Source organism: Sipha flava, unplaced genomic scaffold (genome assembly GCF_003268045.1).
Source record: "Sipha flava isolate LNK unplaced genomic scaffold, YSA_version1 48_pilon_pilon, whole genome shotgun sequence".
In the NCBI taxonomy this organism is placed as follows: domain Eukaryota; kingdom Metazoa; phylum Arthropoda; class Insecta; order Hemiptera; family Aphididae; genus Sipha; species Sipha flava.
Window position 1 is genome coordinate 1767289 of NW_020273306.1, and position 10431 is coordinate 1777719.

Genomic DNA, 10431 nt, shown 5'->3' on the forward strand with positions numbered 1-10431 from the left:
CAGGGGCGCCGTGCCGTCATGAAATACTATTTGATATAATATTTCCCTTATGATTAGTCATGCTATGACTTGGGGAAGGGTGCGCCGAAAAAAACCTTAGATCATAAAAGACGCCGTAAGTCGAACAATTTGGTATGCACTGATATAAAGTACAAAATTATGTACGTAATTCAACTCTTTATATAATACTGGATGCTAAACCGATCTTGATAAAATGTTTACATAGTAATCGTTATACAAAGCCAAGTAACTTGGACTAAACGATTTTATATTATATATTATAAGGAGACTAACCCGAACATGAACACGAATATATCAAAATGCCAACATAAAATTTATTATTACAACATTGAGTTTTAAATGTCTGTGTGTTCGGGTGGCTACTAGTTGCGTCCCGCGGTAAAAATTACTTCTGAATTGCAGCCCGTGTTTTTTTTGGGTGCATACGAATTGTGGCCCAAAATTTAAAAGTAAATTAATTTATGTAAATTTAAATTTAAAAAGCTTCATTTTCCTTCATATTTATTAGATACTGCAGTTAGGTTATTTAAACATGTTGGCACTGGTAAAAACATATATGATATTTTTTAAGGTAAAAAATTTTTTTTTACATTAAAATCTGATATTAAAATGTATTGTTTTTATTAAAACATTTCAGTACTGGTAAAAACGTATATGATATTTATTGAAGTTAAAAATGTTAGTATAATTTAGTAAAATTCTTAGGTCTTAACAGATCTTAACAGGTTTTAACAGGACACTGTTAAAGACTTGTATGATATATAAATACAAATTTGTCAATTTGGTTTTCTTCTAACCGTTTCATAGAATTTTTAATAAATGTTTCTTTTTCGATGATATTTGTTCTGTGAGTATTTAAGTGACTGCTTCTTAATTTTATATTGGAATCCTTTTGTGCATTTTTCAAAACATAGATGAATACAAAAATATTATGATGAGCACTGTAGAACAAAGCGTTGAATTTCGAATGAAAAGCCTCACAAAATATTTTATCAGTCAAGATTAAATTATCTAGAGTTAGAAAACCCGGGCCGCAACTCGTCTGTACCCAAAATAAATTCGGGTCGCAATTCGGATTAGACCTTTTTTCGTTGATATCTTTGGGACGCACATAGTATGCAGCCGTATGTTCTATGTGTCCTACTTACATTGGCGTTCTGTTCTGCCATATTGAAGTTAAGTTTTTTAAATTTTATTTATGCATAAATAAATTTTTGTAGTTTTAAGTAAGTGGAAGTAATTTGTTTTATTTATATAATCACATGCATATGAAGAGATATATTATATTTGCATTTTTATTAATTTTAAAATAATGCCTCCAAATCGTTCATCACTTGCGAAGTCAAAAACACAAAGTGATCGCAAACTGTTCAAACAAGCAAAGCATCAAAACTGGAAACAGGTGGTTTACGATGTGCTTAATCACGATTGTTAGAATCGCAAGAGCAACGAGCAACAAGCAACAAGAGTTCATATAGCCCGTTCACGAGTTGTTGAATCTCAACAAACAGTTTTTGTTGTTTTGGTGCTTTGTGTATTTCAGTATGTGGTCAATCTCAATAGCAGTCAACCTCCATGTCTTATTATCGGAAATACTGAATAACGTAGATAAGATTTATGATCTCCAAAAATTTATGGACAAAACACGAGGAATGCGCTGCACAGATTGTAAAGTTAAATTAGGCGTTTTGAATTCTCTATAATTCTCAAATTCTAAATCATGGTTATCATTGTTTTTTGGAATTTCAGTTGATTCAAAATATCTTTGCAAAACATTCGGAAGCATAATTTTGCATTTTAGATTACATCTTTTAGAAGCGACAAATTCGTTCATGACCATTACATGCCAAATTTCAAAATTCAAGGTATAGTATATCTTTAAAAATTCTAATAAAATATAATTATTAATCAGTTTAAATTATTACAGAATACGCCGAGTAATTCAGGATATAAATTTAAATGTAATGAAATAAAACGATAGCGAAGCATTGTGAGATCTGTTAGTTTTTAATAAATAATAACCTTTTATTTAACTACGTTGATATATGTTTATTCAACAATTGTATGAAATATGCATATTTGAATTATTCAAGTTAAATAATCGAAATAATAGCAGTAACTAACGCATTTTGACTATAATGATATATACTACCAGTGACGTAATTTCAGTTATTGATGGAAAGGATGTAGGAAAAATGTTGACAATTTCATACAACTGGAAAGATATAAACTACTCGTTTCGTTCGCTGTATTAATTTATAATTTGGGCACGAATAAAACTAACCTTTTTAAAATTATGTTTACATACTTAAATTTTACGTAAAAATATTGCACTAAACTAATCCTTAAATGACTCAAGCTATTAGTGAATAACTTTTAATTTAAATTGTTCAAAATAAATTCACTGTTTCATCTGCATATATTTGTACGAAAATATTTTATTCAGCAAATCAAATATTATAAGAAGCAAATCACTCAAATGATCAATGACTATTGTTATATGTGGATATTTCTCAATTTAAGCGAATAAAAAAAGCATTTGTTAGACTTAATAATAATATATAATGTTAGAATTTTTATTTTAATAATCTTTAGGGTTTAAAGAAAAGCATTGGCTAAGAAATTGCTTTAAAATTTGGAAATATAAATCAAAAGTTGACACGGCCTTGGGTCGCTTGAGATTTCTCCTCGGTGAGGTGGCCGGTCACGGTTGAGTTGTGGTGTTGTTGTGGAAAATTAAAGAGACCAAAGAAATACAATATGATGAGCCAATTATATATATTGTTTAGCAAAAAAAAAAGTCCATATAAAATATGACGGTGGTGACAGAATACACAATTATAATTTCAAACTAACAATCGTTACCATAATATTTATATTAATATTTCAATTTAAAACTAAGGCGATGGTTATTTATCTGAAAATTATCATTTGTTTTCATCGGCCTAATACTAAAAAAATTTAATGATTAAATAATCGATGGATAATCTAAAATCATTTCAGTAACCAAAAAGTTTGTGAAATTTTAACAAACTGAACGTTAATTAAATATTGTAAATTCTGAGATATACATTTCCTGTACAGATATTGGTTTTTGGTACGAATATTATATATTATAATATTTTAACACAGTGGTAAAATAAATTATCATCATAAAAACTAATATAATTCAAGTTTAGCCCGAACTGATAACATAATGATATTCTTATTGATTATATAATCAATTATTAATCAATAAAATATGATATTTTATTGTAAATAATTCAAATGAAATAACAATAAATATCTTTAAAATTCGTACAAGGTGCCTAATGGTTCAATTATAAGTAAGGTATTCGACGGCAATTATTACAGCCTTTTTTTTTTTTTTATTTTAATAGAATATTTACAATCTATGCTACAATAAGGTATAATAAGCAAATTTGAACACACAATTTTTTTTTTTTTTACAACATGAACACATGAGGAGGAAGGCCATCCAGTGATAGAACCCAACGTTATTTTAATTATTTATTAATTATTGACTTAATATTAATTAAATTAAAATTAAATGGTATGAACCATCAATCATTTAATAAATCACGACACCAATTTCTCTTTAGACGGCGTGGGGGGTTACTAGAAAGTGAGTTGGAAGCAAGTTCAGCGATTAAAGGGTTAGTGTGACATTTGTAACGTTTGACTCTCCTCTATGTGTCGGATTGTCAAAGTATACGTATATATATATATTTCCAAGTATATTAGACAGTGTTTTTATATAAATAGATGATAATAATATTTCTTTTTATTTTTATGAATAAAATTACAAATGTGACACAAACATATATAGCATTTATATGAAGATATATTACTGATTAATTTAGTTTCAAATGTTGAATGATTAATGGAGAACAGTCCCTCCCAAACTGTAAGGGCTGCTTGGCTTGTTCGCGGCAAAAGTGGCGGGCGGCTGAACCAGCGGTGGGATGTCCTGGATTGAGTTGGCAAAAGAAAAAAATAAAACACAACTGGCAGCGGCACTGTGGATGGCGGCTAATGTTCCGATTGCTGGGGAAGTTGACGACGTCACAGTTGATGAAGGTCAACTGGCAAGTTGTCGGGTTTACTTTTCCACGGTGTACTATGTAACATACAGTGAAATAAGTATTGTATTCTATATGCATAGTACCCGTAGAATTTCAACTGGACAACTGCGAGAGAGTTAATTTTGAGTTTGTTTGGCCGGGTATTTAAGCGTGTAAGATCTGGATGTGTATAGCAGAGTGTGGATTGGCGATGTTTTTGGTTTTTCTTAGTTTTTCTTTTAAATTCAAGATGTATTGTGACGCGAAGTAGTTTCGAGAAGTGATTAAAGATATATATTGATGATTTTTTAGCAGTGGAGATAACGAAATTAATTTGATAGATTAGAAAATGTAAAAGAAAGTTCGGAAAGTAAATAGTCAGTGAAAAAATAGCGCTCTATATTGGGTATTAAATGACGCGAAAGGTACGACGCGCCACGCATATCAAAGAGAGCGGGTGCGTTGGTGTCGGTTGCATAATCGGACACCACTAGGTGGCGACACATACGTGGTTCACGCTACACATTGTAATTTAGAGTGAAATTTTTTATAATGTTTTGTGGCTAATTGATTTACTGTTTCTATTTTGAAGTCATTTTGGAGTGTGGAATTTGATACGTACCAAGGTGCGGAAGAGATAATTCAGAGAGTGATACATTGGAAGGCTTGGGGGGGTACGTATTTGAGATGGTTTAGCGCATCCCCATATTTGGATAGCATAAGCCCAGATAGGACGTAATAAGGATTTGTAGATGATTATTTTTGTGTGGAAGGGTAATTTTGATTTTAGAATTGGGCGAATTAAGTGGAGTCGACTATTGAGAATTTTTCTTTTTGACTTGATATGAGGACCCCACGTCAGTCTTTTGTCAATTAGGACACCGAGGTATTTTACTTCTGAAGATATTGGGATTTGTATTCCTTGAAAATAGAGGGGAAGGGGTATGGACTTTTTTAGTGTAAATGGAACATAAATTGATTTGTCAGGATTAATTTTGATTTTCCAGTTGGATGACCATTTGTCTATTAAGTCTAAATGTGTTTGTAAAAAATGTACAGTTTCTACAGGATCATTACCAGGTGAGAGAATTGCAGTATCGTCAGCATAGGTGGCCATAACAGTATTTGGGGTTTTAGGAATATCAGCCGTGTAAACATTAAATAAATCGGGAGAAAGGTCACTACCTTAGGGAACTCCTGATTTATTTGGGTAAAATAACGAGACAGAGTTACCATACCGGACTGCGTAAGTACGGTTTTCTAAATATGAACATATTATCAAAAAGTATAGGGCAGGTAAGAACATTTTTAATTTAAAGAGTAGACCCTTTTGCCATACCCTGTCGAACAACTGGGCTACATCTAAAAACACTCCCGGGCAATATTGCTTTTTTTCAAATGAAGATGAAATTTGATCGGTTAGTCTGTGAATTTGGTGTACAGTGGAGTGACCCATTCTGAAGCCAAATTGGGAATGTGGAATTATGTTGAAGGTTTGGAGTATTGGTCTTATTCTTAATCTTATGATTTTTTCAAATAATTTGGCAAGAGTTGGCAGTAAGCTTATAGGTCTATAAGACGTGATTTCATTCTTGGGTTTGTTGAGCTTATGAATAACAATTATTGTTGATAATTTCCATATCAATGGAATGTAAGAAATCCGTAATATGGAATTAAATATGTAAGTTATAAGGATGATTGTCTTTTTCGATAGATTATTTAGGATTTTGTTTGTAGTAAGATCATAACCGGGTGCTTTTTTTTCTTTTAATTTACTTATTAGAAATTTGATTTCACTTGGTGAAGTATGTTTTGCTGCAAGTGACATTGGAAGAGGACTGTCTATAAATGAGTTGATTCTTTCAAGGTGTTCAGTACTGGGATGTATATCAGTATGAGGTTTGAAAATTTTAGAGAAATGTTCGCCAAAAAGGTTTGCTTTTTCATCATCAGAAATAGCCATGGATCTGTTAGGGCCAGTTATTGGCAGCATTTGCTGTTTTATATTAAGTAAGTTTTTTGTAGTTTTCCATAGTGAGCCGTCATTTGTGTTAGGGATTGATATTTTTTTTTCAAAAAACTCTGATTTATGATTTGATATTAATTTTTTGATGGTGTTTGTCAAGTGATTAAATATTTATTTATCAGATGGTATCGATATTTTGCCATCTAGAACGAACACGATCATTTAATCAGAAATTAAAGTTTTTATATGGATGAGTAAAGTTTGATTATTTGTTTGATTTATATTCCTTGGAGTATATGGGTGTGATGATTTATATATAGCTAATTGTATCGAGGTTGTGAGGACTTGGGCAGCGTTTTCTATGTCAGTTTTTGATTTAAGAGAAATTTTTAAATTGGTGGTATTTTGCATGATTTCAGCGAACTCATTCCATTTTATTGGACCTTGTGATAAAGAAGGATGAATAGAATTTAGATCTGGAGCTAAGTTTAGTTGGAGCAGGACAGGAGTGTGATCAGAGCTAAGACCGTTTAAGTTGGTGACAGAGAAATTAATATAACTGGGTAATGTTAAGATGAAGAAATCTAAAATGTCTGGGTGTCTATTTAAATGTTGGGGCCAATAGGTGGGACCATTTAGGGATATATGTGTATAATTGTTATTGTTAATTATTTTTTGTAATATTTTACCTCTTGAGTTATCAGATATGCAGCCCCACTGGGAGTGTTTGGCATTGAGGTCACCCCCAATCAAAAACTTTTGACCGAGGGATTTAAAAAATTCTTCTGATTGTTCTTAATTAATATTATGTTATGGAGGAAGATATACAAATTAAATTTTAATTGGTATATAATTCAACGTTATTTGGATGTTTGTTGCTTGTATAGTAGGCGTTTGGTTAGCCAGAAGAAGATGGTGCTTAATTTTAGATGAAATTATTATAGCAGATCCTGCATGAGCAGTTTTATCAGGATGATCAGTTCTATAAGCCATATAGCCCGGGAAAAAAAGTTTAGTGCACGGTTTACAGTGTGTCTCCGAGATGAGTGCTAAATCAATTTGTTTTTCTTGTAATAAATTTAAAAATTCTGCTTCATTTTGTTTTATACTATTGGCATTCCAAAGTAATACCTTAATTACATTAGAGTTAAATTGATGACTGACCATAATTTACGAGTTTATCTATAACTGTTGTGAGAAGTGATATGATAGGATTAATTATCAGTTTAAATTTAGAAATGAACGAGGATAATTGGATTGCTATAGGTTCATGTGAATTCTCATTGTTATTTTGAGAGGTATTTTTTGGGGATTTAATTTGGGGAGGTTTTTAACTTAATTGAGGGAATGACGAGGTGACTGTTAAATTAGGAGGAGAATTATGTGCGTAATCACTTTAAACGCCTTCCCTCTTTACAATATTACTTTAGTTAATATTACTTTTTTTGTTGAATTTATTGTTTGAATTGGATTTGCTGTGATGGAGTTTCTACAGATTCTTGTGAACTTGACATCCACGATAGTTTGCAGTATGAGCACCACCACAGAGTACACATACAAGTGGCTGATCGCTGGTCTTGATACAAGCTGAAGTTGAGTGATTGGAGTTACAGCGAACACATCTTGAGGGATATGCACAATAAGTTTTAGAGTGACCTTACTCTTGGCAGTTTATACACTGGATAATTTCCCGTCTTTTGTACGGTTCTTCTATTTTAATCTTTGTGTTAAGTAACGAGTTTAGATGAAAAATGTCTTGGTTGATCTCAGCTGGTTCTAAGTCAACGAAGAATATCGGAAGTTTACTTTTTGTGGTTTTGTGTAAAACGTTTGTAACACTACGAACTGTGTATCCAATTTCCTGAATTGCAATACCTATATCAACTATATCAATTGGGGTAGACGGATGCAAATTTCTAATAACTATACGAAAGGATTTGTCTTCCTGGGCTTGGAATGTGTGGTATTCAGCTTTAGACTCTTTTAAGTATTTTATAATCGATCTCTAAGTATCAGAGTTGCTAGATTGTATTTTTAGGTTTTTGGAAGTTGATTTGACAAAAAAAGTTGTTGATTCTAACTAAATTGATTAAAACAGTACGAAATGCGGCAAAGTCCAACAATCCACGGACGAAAATGGGTGGGTGTGGTTTGATTTTTATTTCGTCCATGTCCATGTTAACATTGGAATTTTCATCAGATTTAGTTCTTTTTGAATCAGTATTATTATTTTCATTATTTTCACTGTTGAGAATAGCGTATCTATTCGTTGATGCAAAAATAGGTTTGATATTTTTTTTATTTAAATTTGACAATGAACTATCAGTGGATAGATTACGTTTATTTTTAGACTGTACTATTTTATATTCAGGAATATTTATGTTGTTTTCGTTGGTGTTCGAAAATACATCGTTACTTGAAGCACTCTGTATACGGGATGTATTAGATTTGGTATAGTTTGAACTGTTATTATTACGATTTAGATTACGTATTACCATTTTTAAACATTGTTCATTATCGGGTTACGTAAGAGAAGAGATTACGGCTGCCGTCGATTGTGACAGTCAGGGAAACCGTGTGTGTGTGTGGCAGATTAATTATAATTACTAGTTTTTTGTAGATTTCTAGTCGAGAAGTGATATATTCACACGAGGAAGATTCGGGTTGAGCCAGATTACCCACCTGCATCCAGTTGTAGTAAAATCAAATTTTTCTGTAAACACGGGCTTAAGAAAGAAAAAACGATTTATGTTCAATAGATAGGACATATGTGCAGCGGACGACGTTCGCGTAGCGAGTGGAAATTATTACAGCCTACGCTACTTTTTATTAATCACGATCCAATATTCATAATTATTTTCAAAATATTAATTTATTTAACTGTATTGTTCATGTATTAATTTTTTTCACAATACACCAACTTCGACCTTCAGGGTTTCACTACTATTGGGTAAATATTATTATTATGATAAATTATTTTAATAATCGTTCCTATGTAAACCGTATCCGAAAGAAAGATAGCGCAAATTTTTCTCTTTTATCTTAAAAGTATATTTCTTATTAAATTCAATTAGAAATATGTAGATTTTTCTTTCAAAAAATAAAATGCATCAACTAAGACCTCATTAGGTGTAAGAGTCGATTGCAAATTGCACGAATAATTTAACTCGCATAATACCATTCGACTCGATTTCCCTAGTGAGTTTGCAGTGTTACACCATATACATATGAAAATATATGTACTATACAATAATACTTTAACACAATAATAGCTTTGTAATCCCGTTGTATCTTAAAGAGTTTTGGTTTGTTAAGAAATAACGTATTGCTAATTGTATCTTAATTGCTTCGTTTTTTTTCCCATTTATAATGAAATCACGATAACATCGATTTTATAACATAACTTTTGAGTTGAAACAGCTTATAGCTATAACCGTTTCTTGTAATTATCTTTGTCAAGCTTGGATATTATCCAACTTATGTAATCCCGTCTGACAAAAGTTTCCTGTGAAGTAAAGGCCATTTAATTTTATCCATTTATCTATTTATTTTTGTATTATTTGCATATATGCACAATATAAATGCACTATGCTATAGTTAAAAACATATTTTCACGAACGTATTATACTTAAAATACAAAACGTTTTTTCATGCATGTCCTTTCAAATAGATTTCTAATTGATGAAGTTTTCAACAAAAAAAAAAAAAAAAAAAATCCTATTTATTTAAATATTTTTCAAACATTCTACAAATAAAGGTTTTACAAAAAAGTTTTTATCTATTGAATTTATGTGGACTTTCAACCTTTTTTTCTTTTTCCAAATTTTTATTTATCTTGATAAATATGAACTGAAACATTCGATCTTTTCGATCTTTTCGAAATAAACCATCGAATACTTACGACAAATTCAATACTTTTAATTATTACTTTGGCACACAACTCGTAATATAATTTATCATATTATTAGAAAATTGAAGAAAACGTTATGATTTTAGAATAAACTAAGATTTATATCACCCTTATAAAAAAGTATCACTTCAACAAAAAATTATTTGATGAAGAACTTAGAAAAAAAAATACAAAAAAAATCAGCTAACTTGAGTGATCCCATTGTATTCGATATGTCATTCTATATTACTTTTCAATAGCTTTGGGGAATGAAAATTATCTTTTTTTCAGTAAAATTCAAAATTTTATGGAATCAATTTTAGCCTTAGGTACAATATTTTCTGATATATTTTTCCCGTTAAGATAGAATAATCACAACTTCCAATCACATAAACAGAAAATAATTATTTTCTTTAATTTTTATTATTCTTCCACTTGGTGCCTCTAAACGTGGTTCATATTAATGGAAAAAACTAGTTTTGCGTGTATGT